Source organism: Myotis yumanensis, unplaced genomic scaffold (assembly GCF_028538775.1).
Source record: "Myotis yumanensis isolate MYYU_CA2020_CCGP unplaced genomic scaffold, mMyoYum1.0.hap1 SCAF_3, whole genome shotgun sequence".
In the NCBI taxonomy this organism is placed as follows: Eukaryota; Metazoa; Chordata; class Mammalia; order Chiroptera; family Vespertilionidae; genus Myotis; species Myotis yumanensis.
The window spans coordinates 124,081,051-124,096,891 of NW_027223754.1; the positions used below are offsets into that span (position 1 = coordinate 124,081,051).

The window sequence follows — 15,841 nt, forward strand, 5'->3', positions numbered from 1 at the left end:
GGGAGCAGAGTGGTATTTCTGTTCTTCTCATGCCAGTAGGAGCGAGGCATTCACTGTCCTGTTCATGTGTCCTCCCTGGAGAAAGTGCTCTGAGTGTTTACACAAGGGCACATTTTGGGCACTCTAAGGGAGGCCAAACTGTAAACGAGATCATACCCCCAGCTCAGCAGATGCCCGAGAGCGAAGCGCTTGCTGACATGCTGATGGAGAACAGGGACTTCTTGTTTACCCGGTTTGCCATCTGGACAAGCAAAGCAATGTCCAAGGAAAGAGCTGTAACTGAAAGCTTGGAGGCTGTCTCTCTGGCTCCCTCTACGCCTGCTCCAAAGGGCTTTGGCTGCTTCTTGGCCAGGTGCACAGAATGAATAGTAGGGGAAGAGAAGTCAGGGGCTCAGATCTGCAGGCAGATACCAGGGCAGCCTGGCGACACGGCCTGGCCAGGGGTCTGGGGGAAGGGTAACCACACATATCTGGAGGTAAGAGCTTGAGAGCCATTCTCCTGAGAATATATAAGCGTGAGGGCTTTTTCTGTTGAAAGAGGAATTTAGATCAGACAAGGGTGAGAACTTCCTCGCTAGAAGGTTTGAGAAACAGTGCACTGCCTTAAGGGGTCATCTGGTGACACTCCTCTGGACAGTGGGTAGGAAGGTTGGGAATAGAACTGCTGCTGGCTCAGGGGTGAGTAACTGATGCAGGTGACTCTGTCCCAGCCTAGACCCTGCAGTCCATCCCACTCAACGGAGCTAAGAAAACTGGGGAAAATGGAAATCCTTGACTCCTTTGAGGGTTTGATAATCAGTCAAACATTCCCTTGACCTATGTGATTCTTGCTCATGAAGGAACACAGGGAGCCTGGAAATCCACAGCTATGAGCAACCCACTGACATTGTTTTCATTTGACACCAGAATGCCCTGTTTATTGCTTTGGCACAAGCTAATTTGGAAAATTGTTTTTATTAGTTAAGAAAGAACTGTACCAAACAAATAAAAAAGTCTCAGGGGCTCCGCACAGTAAAGTATATTTCTCACTGTCATCACAGTTCAATGAGTTGGTGAAAGAGTAAGGCATGGCAGAGGCTCTGTTCCATGCAGTCATTCGGGGATCCAGGCCCTGCCATTCCCTAGGTCTCATGATTCTCCACTGCTTGTGGCTGGAAGGTGAGGGATAGAGGGCGGGGGGGAGAGAGTACGATTCCCAGAATAGTTTTAAAGGCCAGCCCTAGAAGGGGCATTAGTCACTCTTGATAGATAACATGCCATTGGCCAGACTTAGTCACATGGCCCCAGCTGACTGCAAGTGAGACTGGGAAATGAAGTGCCCAGGGGGAAGAGGAAACCAGATTTGAATTTGGTGAACTCATAGCAGTGTCTGGCACACATTCCTGAGGTTCCTGGAAAGATACCATGTGTCCATGGAATTGGTGATAATGAGAGGTCCTCTATACTTTCCCTTAAAAACACAGGCTGAAGGAGGCATCTTGTGGGTAACTGAGAGCTGCTTTAAAAGGATGGTAATACACTGGGGGTTCCCAAGCCTAGAACTGGAATCTCAGCCCTGTACTGTAGAGCCGCCTGTTATTGACGACAGCTCTGTCCTCATCACTGGGAAATGGTTGTGAATCTGGAACTTCATGTGAACTAAGCTCTTGGAGGGTAACTCCATTGTGATTCATTTATATTTTGCTCATCCAAGTGACTCAGGCACCCGAACTGGAGACTGTCCGGACCTGAGCGCCAGGCATTTATGAGGCTTTGTGGGGTTTCCAGGAACTTTGAGTTGGTTGGTATTTTGAGAAGTGTTAGGTCTAAGGCTGAGGAGTTTAAGGCAGCAGGTCCCTACAGAGGGTAGGCTCCATTCCTCTCATTTCCCAGGGCATTCTGGCCTGTCTATCATGGATTTTCTAACACTTCTACCAAATGTACAAAGAGAAGTCCATTGATGTGGAGGGAAAATAACTCCCACAATTTCTTCAACTTACGCATAGGATGGCCACCCATCCTGGTTTACCCAGGACAGCTCTGGTTTCCACCAGTTGCCCAGGGATAATTATAAGTAGTGCCTGCTTTTGCTTTCAAAAGTGTCCCAGTTTGGGCAACGAGTTACCAGGTATATAGTCCCCTACTTAGAGGAGACAGCACCTGGGCTCTGTCCTGATGCTGATCAGGTGCATCACTGTCAACTAGCACACAGCCTGGCATCTCCATGATGACCAGGCATAGGGCCTACGTTATTAATCCCCTTGTCATTGTCTTTGTTCAGTTTATTAACCTGTGACCTCCAGGTTCTATAGGATTTTGATCCCCTTTCTTCAGGCCTCAGAATCACGGGCTTGTGCTTAAGCAGTATTCAATAAGCAGGCAATAAAACAAAAAGCCATCATGCCTGTGAGGTTAATAAAACATGGATTATAAATGCCAGTGTATAGCTGTGCAGTCAAGACCATGAAGATTTAGGGCCATAAAGATAAGGGCCATTTCCAAGGTCACATGGAACTTAAACTCTAGTTCTAATCCAGGCATCTAATTCTAAGTCACTCTTCTTTCTACTATGCTAGTTATGAGTTCTCAGTCAGATGCCCTTTACCTAATGGGAGGTCCAACTAGTCTTTATCAAGTGAAATAAAGCAGAACCCCAAATCAAACTAACAACCAAGAAAAGATCTATTTCATGGCTAATTTACAGCTAGCAGCTTTCTGAATGCTCTCCCTGAGTGATTCATTGTTGTCACCAAAAAGGCTTATTTGCATGAATAATGTTCTCAGGCCCTGTAAGCTCTGAAAGTGACCAGTCAGCAAGAGGCCCACAGTGCACTTCTCTGAAGGTGAGGAATGACATCTGTGCTACATGAAGGAAGCATAAGGTATAAACTCTTAATTAGTTGAGAATCAACAACTAATAGAGTCCAGGGTTCATGCATTTGATTGGGGTAAGAAGTGACAAGCATTAGTGTGTAATCTGGTAGTGATTAATGCTGCCTCCAAACCTACATGTTAACCAAATTGAACTCTCCAAACCAGACCCCTGTCTTGGTTATGGTTTTCTGTGTAGTTTGGATGAGCCATCCATAAAACCGGATTTGGAAGTGCCAAGGTGAGCTTTGGATCTCATAGGCTGTGCTTCCAGCAGCAGGAACCTTGTCACAGAGTTCCTAGGAAGCCAACAAAAAGGAGAAGCAGGAGAAGCAATGGGCAATCTTGATGCTGGGGCCTGTCACTCAACATTCCTCCAGTGTCTTTGGGGTCTTAGGGATGTGGATTAAGGCCAATTTCCTGGAAATATAGACTCTAAAACGGGATCATGCAAGCATGATCTATTATATAACTGGTGATATACAAGGAGATTTCAGGGGCTACATGGACTTCAAAAATGTATACTACCTGTGCATTTAATTAAATGTCTTAGAAAAATGTATTAACTGTTACATTTAACTCATCTGTCAACAAATGGTTTTGATTAAGACAAGGTAAGTAGTAAGTAAAACAAACTTAGTCAGCGTAAAGAGGAGTGTGAATAAAAAAGTTGGCACATGTATATATCCAAAAATGTCAAAGTGTTACTAAATGAACAAAGTTTGGGAAAATCTGATCTGGTGTATTCCTCTTGTTTTACAGATGAAGAAACTGAGGCCCAAATAGAAGAAAAGGTTGACGCTGGACAAGAATTGTGATGTTCACTGCTCCCTCCAGGTCCATTTCCCCCAACGTCCCCCACTAGAGACGGATGTTGGTCAGCCTCCCTGGTCCCCAACTGGCTGAGGTCTTATCAGGAGTGAGCCACTGTTTCCTCTTTTCCCTGAAGGGCAGGCACTCCTCCCCTTCATTCCTCTGGACACACATTTCTCACCCTGCAGAGTGTGTGTTTTTCTTCTGTGAATCCAAAACAAGAAGGTAAAGAGTTTTTTTGGAGCCTTAGGACCTTCTCTGTTGCCTGTATGTTTTAGAAAAAGCAAATTATTTCTGCCTACTCAATGAGAGCAGTGTGTGGAGGCAGGACTCACAGGTTATTTTAAGAGTAGATGACAAGCGCCATCAGAGCTTAGAGACAGGCTGTTCATTGCCTGCCATCTTCTGCCTTATCCCAGATACCAGGAACTAAGGTTTGGGCAACAATCACTCAGGGTCCCCACAATTGTTTACATGTTTCCCTGGGGTTTAGACGTTCTCTCTCTGTTTCAAAGAGCAGCATCGCCACCTACATGAAGCTATAAATACCAGAAGGCAGAAGAGCTGCATGTACCCAGCTTTAGAACCAGAGTCTTCCTGGGGCGAGTTTGGCCACTGCTCCCTAGCTATCCATAGACTCCCTGGGCTGGCAGGGTCTGCAGAGCTCATACTCACTACTCCCTGTCTCCAGATGCTCTAATCTGCTTTAGGAACATCCTAACTGCTCTTAAAGATTTCTTGTTTTCATCTGGATATTTGGATATGTGTCATGTGGACACACTAGCTTTCTGGAACTCAGTGGAGAAGAATGAACCAGGAAAAGAACAGCCTGAGGTGATGCTAAAACAATGACAGACCAAGGTTGGAAATAAAGGGATGGAAAAATACTTACCAAGTAAGTAACAGCTAAGAGAAAGCCAGGGTGGCCATATTGATGGCAATCAAAAAAGACCTAGAAGAAAGATATTTTTGGAGATAAGGAGTCATTCTTTAATGACTACAGGAATAATTCATGAAGAATATATAATAACTTTAAGCTTAATTACACCCAACAATTCAAATTACATAATGCAACTATTGTGAGAATTGTAAAAAGGATTGGCAAATACATTCATAGTGGAAGATTTTAGCATACCTTTATAGAAACTAATGAGTCAAACATGTAAAAACAATAGCATATAAAAAATTTGAATAGAGGAGCCAAGATGGCGGCGTAGGTAAACACCGGAGACCGCTGCCGCAAACAACCATTTCAAAAATACAACTAAAAGACTGAACGGACATCACCCAGAACCACAGGAAGGCTGGCTGAAGAGAGACTCTACAACTAGAAGGAAAGAGAACAGCAAATCGAGGCTCAGAGGCGGCGCAGTGTGGAAAATACAAAGGTACCGAGGTGCGCGCGCAAAGCGGGCTGGTGGCTGAGGGCGCGGTTGTCGTTTTCTGTCGGGAGTGAGTCTCAGACTCTGGGCTCCAGATCCGGGCGAGTCTCTAGGGACCCAGACTCAAACGGGAGAAGCGGGATTATCCGGCATCAGTTGGAACCTGAGGGCAGCTTTCTCTCCGAGGTTTGCAGCGGCTGCCGGGGATCTGAGAAGCAGAGCCTCTGGGAACGGGACTGAGCGTGGCCATAACTGCTCCCTCCGCCCGCCCTGTGGATCCCGCCCCGCCCAAAGCCTGCGCACAGCCATTTGCCGATCGCCTCAGGCAAAGGCTGGATTAGCACCTCCCCAGAAGGCAGACGTTTTCCATACAGCTGATTCCTATAGCCAGTCGGCCTGGGGGTCAAATCCCTCTAGTGTTAACTACAACAATTAAGGCTTGGCTAGAACAAGACTGCGCACAGAGACCACAAGGGGGTGCACCAAGAAAGCATAAAAGATGCGGAGGCAAAAAAACATGACAGAAATGGAGGATATGGAGCTAAGAATCGCAATTTTGAGGGCTTGCCATAAATTTGTGCAGAGCCTCACGAAAACTAATGAGACCCTCGATGCTACGATAAAGAAATTAGAAAGTAAGCATACACGGACTGAAATAAAGAATATTATACCCAATAGCAGACCAGAGGAGTACAATAATCAAACCAAAGATTCGACAAAAAACACCCAATTGGAAAAGCAAAATGAAAAAAGAATCCGAAAGTGTGAAGATAGTGTAAGGAGCCTCTGGGACAGCTTTAAGTGGTCTAATATCAGAGTCATTGGAGTGCCAGAAGATGAGAGACAGCAAGATATTGAAAACCTATTTCAAGAAATAATGGCAGAAAACTTCCCCCACCTGGAGAAAGAAGTGGACTTACAGGTCCAAGAAGCGCAGAGAACCCCAAACAAAAGGAATCCAAAGAGGACCACACCAAGACACATCATCATTAAAATGCCAAGAGCAAAAGACAAAGAGAAAATCTTAAAAGCAGCAAGAGAAAGAGGCTCAATTACCTACAAGGGAATACCCATACGACTGTCAGCTGATTTCTCAACAGAAACTTTGCAGGCCAGAAGGGAATGGCAAGAAATATTCAAAGTACTGAATACCAAGAACCTACAACCAAGATTACTTTATCCAGCAAAGCTATCATTCAGAATTGAAGGTCAGATAAAGAGCTTCACAGATAAGGAAAAGCTAAAGGAGTTCATCACCGCCAAACCAGTATTATATGAAATGCTGAAAGGTATCCTTTAAGAAGAGGAAGAAGAAGAAAAAGGTAAAGATACAAACTATGAACAACAAACATGCATCTATCAACAAATGAATCTAAGAATCAAGTGAATAAATAACCTGATGTACAGAATGAACTGGTGATTATAATAGAATCAGGGACATAGAAAGGGAATAGACTGACTATTCTTGGGGGAAAAAGGGGTGTGGGAGATGCGGGAAGTGACTGGACAAAAATCATGCACCTATGGATGAACACAGTGGGTGGGGAGTGAGGGTGGAGGGTGGGGTGGGAGCTGGAAGGAGGGGAGTTATGGGGGGAAAAAAGAGGAACAAATGTAATAATCTGAACAATAAAGATTTAATTAAAAAAAAAAAATTTGAATAACATGATTTACAGCCTTTGCCCAATGTATATATCTAAAATCTTGCACCCCAAATTAGAAAACATAGTCTTTTTTTACAGAAAGTCTTTTCTTCTTCTTTTTTAAAATATATTTTATTGATTTTTTACAGAGAGGAAGGGAGAGAGATAGAGAGTTAGAAACATCGATGAGAGAGAAACATCGATCAGCTGCCTCCTGCACACCTCCTACTGGGGATGTGCCCACAACCAAGGTACATGCCTTTGACCAGAATGGAACCTGGGACCTTTCAGTCCACAGGCCGATGCTCCATCCACTGAGCTAAACCGGTTAGGGCCAAAGTCTTTTCAATCAAACATAAAACAATGCCCAACTTTACTGTTTTCATTTTTATTTAAATTGATTAATATTTTTGTTTTAACTTGCTACTTGCCTTTTATCTTAAGCAATGTCATCTACGGACTATTAAGTTTGAGGTGGTGGTTACATTTCTTTTTTTCTTAAGGTATGTTTTTAATGATTTAAGAGAGAGGGGGAAGGTAGAGGGAGAGAGAGAAACATTGATGTGAAAGAGAAACATCTATTGATTTCTTCCCATACACATCCCGACTGGGGACTGAACCCACAACCTGGGCATGTGCCCTGACTGGAAATCGAACCAGTGACCTTTTGGTGCATGGAACGATGCTCAACCAACTAAGCCACACTGGCCAGGGCTGTATTTCTTTATAAGACACATTTTATTAAGTATGTAACTAGTATACATTGTTTTAAAGTCCATGTACCTACGGAATTCTCTTGTATGTCACCCAGAGATGTATATTAAAAATAAAGAATGATAAAATTAATGAAGTGGGAGTCTAATTCAAGAATTTATGAAAGAGTAATGGGGTAATTGGAATAGAAAAAAGGAAATAATAAAGAAAAGAGCAAAATTAATGAAACAAGAAAAATAATAGAAAGAAATAATTAAAAAGCTGGTTCTTTGAAAAAGATAACAAAATGGACAACCCTTAGACAATATTAATTAAATAAAAGAGACCATATAAAATCAAAACAATAGAAGTAAAAACTAATAATTGTATTTACAGTATAGATTTTAAAATTATGAGATAACTATGATCAACTTTATGCCAATATATTTGAAAGCCTAGATAAAATATAACTTATTAAAACTGAGTAAATAAAAAATAGATAACAAAACTAGACTTAAGACTGTTACAGAAATTTCATCAGTAGTTTAAAAGCTACTTACAAAATAAAAATCACAACATAATCATATAGTTTTACATTGACCTCTACCAAATCTTTAAGGAAGAAACAGTTCTTATCTTACAAAAATTGCATCAGAGACTAAAGAGGGAAAACTGTACAACTTTGATATCAAATTCAGATAAGTTCCAAGACAGGCAAATTATAAATTTTACTTATAAGTACACACAAGAAGCTTAAATAAAATATTCACAAATCAAATTCATTGGTACATTAAAAATACATTGTGACCAAGTAGAATTTGTCCCAGAAATTTAAAAATAACTAATTTTAAAAATTATTAATGTAATTGACCACATTAGCAAAAATGAGTAATAATCTATTATTGTGTCATAGATAGAGAAATAGAATTTCAAAAATTTAACATTTATTCTTGGTTTTAAAAATACCTTAGTAAACTAAATTGAATAGAATTTCTTCAACTTGAAAGAGAATGCCCAATAAAAACCTACAGCAAAATCTTATTTGTTGGTCCAATCTAAGAAGCATTGCCTTAAAAATCACAAACAAGATAGGATGCATGCTATTGCCACTTCTGCTCAAAATGGCATTCGTGAGGACATGAAAAAAGAGGAAGAAGAATTCAAAAGGAAGAAAAAGTCTGTCATTATCACCGATGAAATAATTATCAACAAAAAAATCAAAATGATATACCAACTATTAATAATAATGAGTTCATCAGAGTTATGAATATACGATCAGTATGAATAAACCACTTACATTTATATATAACCAGCAAATGATGAACAAAGTCTGTTTTTTTTTTCATGAAATGCAATATATAGAGCAGCTGAAAAAATATGATCCAGGCTATCCTATATCAACATCGCTAAGTCTCAATAAGCAAAACATGTTGAGTTCAAAAAAGCAAGTTGCAATTGATATGTACAGTATGATACCCTAAATGTAGTAAAAGCGCAAGAACACATGTAGGAATGATAAACACCTTTCAGGTTAGTTGTGTGTCTGGGGAACAGAACAAGAAGGAGATAAAGAGTAGAAATCTAGCAGAACTCTAATATTTTTCATTTAAGAGTGGAATTGGAAGTGAATGTGGCCAAATGTTAACATCTATTTGATCTTAGTGTCTATTATATTATTTTGTTACCTTTTGCACATCTTTTTAAAAAAATGTATTTTATTGATTTTTTACAGAGAGAAAGGGAGAGGGATAGAGAGTCAGAAACATCTATGAGAGAGAAACATCGATCAGCTGCCTCCTGCACACTCCCTACTGGGGATGTGCCTGCAACCAAGGTACATGTCCTTGACCAGAATCGAACCTGGGACCCTTCAGTTCGCAGGCCAACGCTCTATCCACTAAGCCAAACTGGTCGGGGCCCTTTTGCACATCTTAAACTAAACATTTTATTATTAAATTTTAAGGAAGGAGCCTCTAGGGACAAGATTACAGGTAAGGTGACAAGTGCGTGTTGGAGATAGGCTGGTTGTCAAGCCTCCCCGGTGGGTAGCTGCCGCTATCATTACCTTTGGCAGCTCATTCCTTGGGAATTTCCTGGAAGGAGTGGTGCATCATGGAAGACATCACTTGGACGTCCTGGCAATCTTCTGCCACCTGATATGAGTAGGATGAGCTTTTCCAAACTGAAGCAGAATTGTTTCCCGATACCACCCCCAAGCTCTCACCGCACTGTTGCCCATGGTTAAGAGGTGAGGCTACCTCAACCTGTGTTCGGCAGCCAGGGGTATTATGGAACTCTTTTAGACTAAGACAGGTGCTGTAAAACATAGTCCAAGGAGACCAATTATGGAATTGAGGTCACCGATAAAAGAGAGCAGAAAACTCTCACCAGGGGAAATTTCGGGTAAAAAAACAAAGAAAAGAGTTTTACACGCAGTTCCATTCTTATGTTATCAGTTTGGGGTTTGAAAAGGATAATATTATAAGGCCCAGACTGGTAGGTAGAGAGGAAAGAGTGAATTGGAGGTATGTTTTTGGATTCCCTTGTACATCTCCCTTGAAATGTCCTTCCCACAATAAAATACAACCCCAAGAAGATAAATGAGCTGGTGTCTTGTGGGCAGTGAGCCTCTTAGAACAAAGGAACAATATGAAGAAAATGCACAGTGCTGCAGTCTGGGCAGCCTGACGAGGCAGCACACCCTCCATCCTCTCGATTCTTGATGAGGTTTGTTCATTTGGGAGAGTTTTTTCTTCTTCATACAAGGTGATTAATTTTCCTCTTCTGCTTTGTTGGAATGTCACGCTCCAAAGCCTAAATGATGATTGTTTGGTGCAACCTTAGTAGAGTCTTACGAGTGAAGGGAATGCCCACAGGTCATCTGATCTGGCCCCATGTCCCCCAGCAGGGCCGTCCACATCTGTGGATGAGGTAGACCCATTTTCTTTGTACAAACCATATTAAAAAGGATCACTACTGACTGAACACGCATTCCAGGTCTGAAAACTCTTTCCTCTCAGAAGCATTCTTCCTTCTGTCTAATTTAATTTCTGCACATTGAAGTCCTATTGGTACCAAAATGGCATGGAAGGGAATGAAAATTTCACGAGGAGTCAGTCTTTCTATAACACACAGCCTGGTATTAGGCAGACTAACTTTGGAGAAGAGTAGCAGTGCTGTGTGTGTGTCTCCATCTGTGCAAGGCACTTGGAAACATGTACTCAAAATAAGAGCGTGCAGAGACCAACCACACTGAAGAGGGAATCCATAAAACAGAGTGAAGGCCTGGGAGGTGGAGGGTGTGGGGTGGAGGGGATCAATAGGAAACAAAACAGACAAATAAACAAAGGGGGCATCTGTAATACTTTCAACAATAAAGGTAAATTAATTAAAACAAAACAAAATAGGACAGGTTGCTAATGAACTGGAATGATTTGACCCAGAGAAAAAGAGATTCAAGGGGACATGAAAGTTATTGATAGGATCACTGGTTGGGTGACAGGGATGGTGGGTAGGGCTGACATGTGGACAAGAGGCTTGGCTAAAGAGGAAGAAGGATTATAGGACATGCACACTTTCTCATCGTTAGCTCCCTGGAGTCTGGCTTAGAGGTGAGTCTGGCAGTGCAGTTGGTAAACCTGCTGTGCATCAGTGGAACTTCCTGTCTGCTCAGTACAGTTCCCCCTCACTGTGTGCCTGCCTCCAGTGGTGGTCTTTCCTGAATGCCCCCCAATACATTGTCCTAAATGACCAGGAGAGGAACGGGGTGGAGGGCAGGACAGTGCACTATGGTGAGGAGGAAGTGGGCTATAGTCGGGACACGCGCTCGGATGCCAGCCCTGCCTCTGACTAGATGGGTGGCCCTGGCACCTCTTGAGTATCAGAAGAGGAAGAAAATGCAAATGTAACACCTAATGAGTTTTAAACCTTCATCTAGCTCTAGATGTCACTGCATTTGGATTTGTTTGTTTGTTTTTTTCATTGTACTCTGGGAGCTTTTGCGCTCCGAGCTCCCGCATTCCAGGTACATTCTTCACTTTTAAAACACCCCAACTCTCAACAGATGACAGAATGACTTTGTGTTCTATGTCAAAGCACAAGATTTTTCTTCAGAGCATTTTTGTAAAATTTATCAGCACCTGTGCTGCTAGAACATTAGCATACAAGTCAACTGGATGGAGAGCACCTTTAAGACACCACACTCATCCTGATCACCTTGGTATCCCCAAGGCCAAGTACTTGGCCTTGCACCTAAGTGTTTAGTAGCTGTTTATAATAGCGAATGAAGAATTAGGCACTATTGGTTTAAAATGCTCTATGCTGTGCTCAGAAAACATTTTTCTGATGTTATTGTCAGGGCCGCATATGGACAAGAGAGCTTTCCTAGTGCTGAGGACATCTTATAGGTGTTTGTGGATCTATTCATGGTCCTTGATAGCGTATTTGAACTTTCCGTCTTTTTCTCTTTGGGATAAGGGGAATTCCCAAGGAAGCAGGTAAATAAATATTCTTTCAGCGTCATTGCTAGGGGCTTCCATGGAGTGGACTAAGGGTGTATTAACTGTGTCTTTTATTTTCTGTATTCTAATGCTTTGACACCTGGAGACTTGCAGACCCTGGAGGGCTCCCCCTCCCAAGACTGGCCAGCTCCTAGAGACAGTGACCAACTCACCCACAAATGCATATTTTAAATGAAACCAGCCAATCCAGAGCCCACACCCCAACCACCTCCTTCACCAGGCTTTCCCAGACACTCCCCACCCTGATCATCCCAGAGGCAGATACCGGCCAAGTAGGGACAGTGCTTATGTCCCGGAGCCCAGTGAAATTATTCAGACTAGCCAATCCCAAACATGCTTACGTTGCCTCCTCACCTGTCTCCTTCCCGTAGACACTACAGTGAAGGCTCTTGCCACCACTCCCCCTCCGCCTCCTGGCTGAGCCTAGCACCTTCCATGTGGCCCCTGGTAGTGTCTGCTCCTTTTGTGAACTCTTAGTAACAAACTCTCTTTTCAATGACAACCATCTCTTGACCTGTTGGCCTTGCTATACCTAAATAATAATAAAACCTGTATTTTAAAGCATGTGGACTCCCCACAACATCCTAGGGAGTAGTTATTTTACAAATAAGAAAACAGCTTGGGCAGATTAAATGCCAAAAGTTAAACAGTAAATAAATGGTGGAGTTTGTCTTGGAACCCAAATCTCAGAGCCTCAGCACAATGTTCTTCCTACCACCCCAGGTGATAACAGAGTCATCTTATGGGAAGGTGTTCCGTAGAAAGTTTTTTTTAGTTACACATGCAAATATGAATAGATATTCATATTTCCACTTTAACACAGAGATAGCATTCTCTATATGGAGATTTTAAAATCTCTCTTCTTTTTCCTTAAACAATATATCTCAGGGTTCTTTGTTATCCAAATTTTGTTTTCTTACATTGGGGAAGAAAGCATTGGTAGTGTACATTGTTTCTAGTTCTACTGCTTGCTGACCAAATAAGTACCCTTCAGTCTACAATAAGTGTAATTTGGAGCCTAAAGTTTCTCTGGCTAAAATTCTGATTAGTAGCAACATCATTAACAACAGCCTCACTTATGGAGACTGATTTTGTACCAGGCTTCACGCTAAGCACTTTACATACATTTTCTTTTCATTTGCTTCCTCAGCAGTGCTGTGAGGGAGATGCAATTATTACTCCCATTTTGCAGATGAAAACATGGTCACAGTGGGGAAGAAGTGGAGTCCCGGACCGCAACCCCACCTGTCTGATTCTAATGGGCCCATGCTTCTAGACCAGTGGTTCTCAACCTTCCAATGCCGCGACCCTTTAATACAGTTCTTCATGTTGTGGTGACCCCCAACCATAAAATTATTTTTGTTGCTACTTCATAACTATAATTTTGCTACTGTTATGAATCATAATGTACATATCTGATATGCAGGATATATTTTCATTATTACAAATTGAACATAATTAAAGCATAGTGATTAATCACAAAACAATATGTAATTATATATGTGTTTTCCGATGGTCTTAGGCGACCCCTGTGAAAGGGTCATTCGACCCCCAAAGGGCTCATGAACCACAGGTTGAGAACCGCTGTTCTAGACTAACATGTGCATGAGCCACCTGGGGCTCTTTCTAAAATGCAGATTCTGACGTGGGAGGTCTGTGGTGGGGCCTGAGGTTCTACATTTCCCACAAGCTCGTGCGGCTGGGCTGCAGACCACAGTTCATGTAGCAAGGCTTCCATCACGGTGATGGTGTGGTCCGCCCGAGAAGAATGGCTGTGAGCAGTGGTCCATCACCTGCCTTCCATCGAGTGTACCTTTGGGCTCCTTCTCTGCCTGTTTCCAAACCAGCCATTCTCCAGCTGCCGCGCTAAAGCATAGCAGCCACTCGGGAGGACGTGGGGTTTGGGAGGAGAAACACATCTCTTTTCTGTTCATGTAATTGGCAGCAGTGGGGGAAAGACAAGACATGAAGGAGGAAAATGATTGAATAAAAAAGGCACATTTTCTTTATTCCAACAGAGACACATGAAGCATCACTAAAACAAGGCTTTGCGAGAGCCCATTCCAGCCCCACATGTTCTGTTAGAAGACCTGGTGCAGAACATCGCAGGAAAGACGAACAGAGAAAAAGCTGTCTTCAAAACAAATCCCCTGATGGTCTGGGTGGGAGAGAAGATGGGGCTCTCTGTACAAGATGCTCTATCAACTGGCAAAAGCATTCTTAATGTGGATCAATGATTTGAAAAATATCTTTTCCCTTGTGTATCATCCCATGCTGCTTCGCAAGTAATTAGAGGTACAGGGTTATATTTATTTCCTCTCCTAAAAGGAAAAAGAATGTGTGGGAGCAAATGCAAAAATCCATCACAAGGCAAAAGCTTTGTGTTTCAACAATATGAGCCCTTATTCCTAATTTATAGTCACACTTCCTGTTCCTTAAGGAAAAGACAAGGGCTGGGATTATGACAAAACGTTTATTGATCCAATGCCCACCTTTGTAACTCAGGGGCTGCGATGCCACAGGCGCACCTTGGCCTGTGTTCACAGAGGACATGGCCGCAGCTCGTTCTCCTGGCTCAGCCGGCGAAGCTCCCCAGAGAAAACCCAGGGACCCTTCCTTCCCCTCTTTTCCAAGGGTCTGAGGATATTCATTCCTTCACTCAGCAAAGTGAATGAGTGCCACCTTTATGTACCAAGCACTTGGGTGAAGACTTCAGAATATGAATATCATAAGGAATGACCATTGCCTTCAAGAAAAGCATAATTGTGTGTGTGTGTGTGTGTGTGTGTGTGAATGTATATGTTTGTGCATGAGTGTACATGTGTGTTGGGTTAGGTGAGTGGGACAGAGAAGTAAACAGATAATTATAATACAGTGTGAAAACTGAAGAAAACAGAGGTGTGAACAGGAGCTTGAAGAACATACTAGTATTGAAGGCACAGTGAACACACCCTGAGAATATGGCCCGGGAAGGTTTCTGGAGGACGTGGTTAATGAACAGTGAGCCCGCTGAGAGTAGAGGAGGAGTTAATCCACGTGGTGGTTGGGTTGAGAGTGCGCACTGCTCCCACTTGCAGAAGGGAAGGCGAGGAAGGCTGTGCTGTGCTCAGAGAATACGTCCCATAGTGCAGTTACACACAGTGTGGGGGGGGGAAGCGTTGGCAGTGAATGTGCACACTGTTTATATCCTGATTTACTCATTTAAAATTATACATTGAGCATTTAATAAAGTCATTAAACAGTCTCTGTAAACATGACTTTCAGTGGTTGCATAGAATATACATAGCATGTACAAACTAATTAAGCATTTCCCAAGTCTAGACATTTAGATGGTCTATAATCTTTTATGAATATAAATAATGCTGTAATGAACACCTTTGTACTGCATCAAAGTGTACAAATGTTTTAAAGATTTCTGGTGCTTATTGGATTAATTACTTCCACAAACGTTTACTTCCTTCTCTATGTCTGAGCAGGCCTATTTTATCACATTTCCCTCAAGAGTTGTGATTGTTGTTTAAAAATATTTTTAAATTTAAAAAATTTAAAAAACTATCTCATCACAATTTTAATGCTGCTTCAATATCTTAAATTTTTGAAAATGATACATGTTATACTTGAATACATTCCCTTTTAAAAAAAAAAGTGAAAATTCACAAGCTCTATATCAGCACCCTTTATGCACTCTGGCATGTACTGGGCCCCCCCAGACTCTCGGTCGGTCCTGGCTCCTGGCCATGCTCCCAGAAGAGGGACCCAGCGATGGCTGCCAGCTCTCCTGCGGCCTTTAAGTCCTGCTCACCACTGCAGCCTCTTCTGACACATTGGCTGTGTCGCAGTCTTTTTCAGACTGCACTGCACTTTTCAAAGTGACAGCCACAGCAGATCCAGCCCTCAGGTCTGGCCAAGGTAACTCACAGGGCTTCTGCTTCCAGAAGAA

General features: G+C 42.4%; 1 protein-coding gene across 1 annotated transcript in view; it reads left to right on the forward strand.

The window, feature by feature from the left end:
• The window catches only part of KCNA6 (potassium voltage-gated channel subfamily A member 6), a 55,529-nt gene extending 51,903 nt beyond the window's left edge, over nucleotides 1-3,626 (forward strand). Inside the window, exon 2 of the mRNA XM_070409560.1 lies at nucleotides 3,613-3,626. The gene's annotated coding sequence lies outside the window, so the exon portion shown is untranslated. The remainder of the gene's footprint in view (nucleotides 1-3,612) is intronic.
• The last annotated feature ends 12,215 nt before the right edge of the window (nucleotides 3,627-15,841 follow it).